Source organism: Aplysia californica, unplaced genomic scaffold (genome assembly GCF_000002075.1).
Source record: "Aplysia californica isolate F4 #8 unplaced genomic scaffold, AplCal3.0 scaffold00054, whole genome shotgun sequence".
Classification (NCBI taxonomy): domain Eukaryota; kingdom Metazoa; phylum Mollusca; class Gastropoda; order Aplysiida; family Aplysiidae; genus Aplysia; species Aplysia californica.
The window spans coordinates 38,861-42,156 of record NW_004797324.1 but is presented as its reverse complement, the minus strand read 5'-3'; the positions used below and the strand labels follow the sequence as shown (position 1 = coordinate 42,156).

Genomic DNA, 3,296 nt, shown 5'->3' with positions numbered 1-3,296 from the left:
CCCCCCCCTCTCTCTCTCTCTGAGTGTGCATATGTGAATATTTGATTGCGTGCTTGTGTGCCTTTCGATTTTCAAAGATTTGTGTCTGTACGGGTGTTGGGGTTAACGTAGGTATTTATCATGGGAAGTACAGTATGTGCAATATATTTACAGTGTTCTAGTTTCGCTATGAACGTGAACTGGCCACCTTGTGCGACAACGTTACGTGAAGCAGCGGAGACGTTTCACCGGTGCTCTGACCGTAGTTGTGTCCCGTCACCTTTCGTTTCTCATCACGAGGATTATCATCACCCCTGTGGCCTTGACACTTTTCAGAGAGCTCCGTGCACCCGAGGTCGCCTTTTCCTGCCTTGCGTCCTGACCTCTGACTGAGCCCGTGCTTGTATTCAACCTTTTGACATATCGGTCATCTGTTGATTCTGTTGTTGTTCCGGGAGTGTATTGAATAAATACGTATCAAAGCCGACTTGCATAATAATGTGGACAGTGGACATATTACAGTGACACAGGTTGCATTGCATTTGTTATTGCCTTCGGAAGAAGTCTTTATACAGCTAAATGGATATATATATGTAAATTCATACTATTTTTATGGTGTGCTTTGCTTCTAGTGTTACGCTTACGTGCTCCTTTCGTCTAGTCCTGTTTAAGTTGTGCCTGGATTTACGAGAGAGAAGCTGGTATATTTTGTATATTCGTGCGGGAATTAGAGACCACTAAACCGCCTGGGCATCTAGAACTCAGAACAGGTCACAGCAAAGTGAAAGAGGCTATTACTACCGCGGGCACGGTGGGCTGAAGCCTGTGTGTTGTGCATTGTGGTCTGAAATGATCTGCTCGAGTGTCGTGCTTTTTTAATATTTAAACTCGCACAAACGTCCAGCGTGTAGAACGAAACCATGTCTATTTTTACGTCGACTTCGTCCCAATTCGTGCTGGACCACCAGAACCGTCGTCCGTCGCACTCTGAGCGGCGTCCGTCCCAGGTGGAGCAGCGCCGGCCCTCCCACCCGGATTATCTAGAGCACCATCACCACCACCACCTGATACAGCAGCAGAAGCGACACTCTCACGACCAGCAGAAGAGCGGCCGGCGGGCCTCCTCTCAGCCTGACTCGCACCACCATCATCATCACCATCATCACCATCATAAGGTACTAGTTATTCTTTCCACAAATGTTCTGTTTCTTTCTTGGGGTTGATTAGATCAGGCACTGCTAGATCTAGACGAATAGTAAGGGGGGAAAAGCAAAGAAAAATTACTTGGACTCTGTCTATCTAGGCTAACCCGTGCTGAGAATGATACAACGTCCCTGTCGAAATTGACAGATACTCGATAAAAATTATCTCCACACTTGAATCAAACTCACGTCTCCTGCTTGCGACGACGAAACGCCACCGCTACACCACAGACGCCAGTACAAGAACAGAAAATGGCTTATAGCAATCAATCTCCCAAAAATGGCCAGCCTCTTGTGTTAACATGGTCAAGGTATTTTTATTTCGTTTAGTTCGTAAAACAGTTTAGAGTGATCTACATTCTTTTTCCGAACGTGTTGACAGTGTTTGGCTTGACGACGTCCTAAAATGATCTTCTATTCTTTTTCTGTATTTGTCTTCTTAACCACCTCCGCGTGCACGCAATGGTATGGACGAATTCGCAGAATGTGCGTCTCATACTTATGAAGTCCTTGTCCAGCTTGAGATAATATGTAGAGAAATATGAGGTACAGTAGATTACACATATACTTCGATCTGGTGACCGACAGGTTGCACGTGCCAGGTTACCCGTGAAATGGAGGTTGCACAAGACGAGTTCGCCCGATGGCGGACGTTTCTAGTAGCAGAGTTCCATAGGTCGGTTTTCCATTTCATTATTTATTTCATTATTTTTTATTTTTTTTACTTGTCACCAGATTTATCCGGCACTGAGCAACACTAAATTTGTCCGTTTGCTTCTCTGTGGGTTGAATCTTCTTTCACTGATGGGCTGATTGTGACCTGTTCTAGATATATCCGTCAGAATTACTCTAACACCACCAAGGAACATCGAATGATCGCTCTCTGTCAATTTCAACGTCTACGGTCCGGTCTCAGGTATCGTTTCTTTGGCCTGCTGTCATTATTTTGATTAGCGCTCCCTTCTGATCGTGTCGGTTGAAAGGAGAGAGTCGATAAAGATTGTTACCTTTGAAATAAACGGAATCTATTTCTAGGTGCTCCTGTAACCGGAGCCGTCGATGCCACGTTGCTTTACTTTTGTCGATGTGGTTCGTGGGTGGAGCGTGCCTTTTCCTTCTGTTCTGACTGATGCTCTGTGGGTGTGGAGTGACGGTGCTGGTAAATAATTTCTCACTGTCGTGTTGCAGGGTACAGCCGAGTCAACACAATTGCGCTACGCAATAGTTTTGGCAAATGTGTACTTTTTGTGTCATTATAAGCACCGGACCCTGAAATGGTCCTTTAAATTTTTGTCCCCAGCTTGCCTTTTTCGTTACTGAAACGCCTAGCAGGTCCCTATATGTTGTGGGTGGTCTGAGTGCGTGGTATGTCTTTTGTCCTCTCCTGTTTTGCCCTCTAAATATGTTTCTTTCTCTTTGAAGGGTGTGACCATGCTAGTCATCATGAGCGTACCTGTTGTCTACTGAAGCGAAGGTCTCCCCAAATACCCCATTTATGTTGTTATGACCTAATAACGCCGAAAGTGTAGCAAAATCTCCACTCAAACTCAAGTACAGTTTCCCTGTGAGCGATTTCTGTGATTAAGTGTGCCCTCCCCCTTCCCCCCTTCCTACCTCTCAATCCCCACCCACTCTGTCTACCCATTGACTCCTCTTGGACTCTCCACCGCTCTCCACTCGAGTGCCCGGATTTTCCGGCTGGCCAGTGTCAAGCGGTCGTTAGGGCACGCTCCTGCGGACCCTCAGAATATGTCCTTCATTTATTTGATTTCCTGTCGCTTTTTATAACGATTTTTTCCCTCTCGTCTTATGCTTTTTTCAAGTTCGGGGTCCATGGTGAATGATTTTATCGAAGCGAAAAAGGATTGAAGGTTCTCTCTCTCTCTCTCTCTCTCTCCTCTGCCACCTACCTCTCTCTCTCTCTCTCTCTCGCTCTCTCTCTCTTTCTCTCTCTCTCTATCTCTCTTTCTCTTTGTCTCGTCGTTGTCTCTGTGACATTTGAACACATCATCATAACCTTCTCAATGCTATAGAGTAGAGCGTTGGTAAGTGTGTTATATTATCAGGAAGGAATCTAGGAATTTTCTCTCTCTCTCTCTCTCTCTCTCTCTCTCT

The 3,296-nt window shown here is 45.6% G+C and overlaps 1 long non-coding RNA gene across 1 annotated transcript in view; it reads left to right on the top strand.

Moving 5' to 3' along the window:
* The window catches only part of LOC118477268, a 7,752-nt gene extending 7,193 nt beyond the window's left edge, over window positions 1-559 (top strand). The window contains exon 2 of the long non-coding RNA XR_004858254.1: window positions 154-559. This is a non-coding gene — a long non-coding RNA (uncharacterized LOC118477268). The remainder of the gene's footprint in view (window positions 1-153) is intronic.
* The last annotated feature ends 2,737 nt before the right edge of the window (window positions 560-3,296 follow it).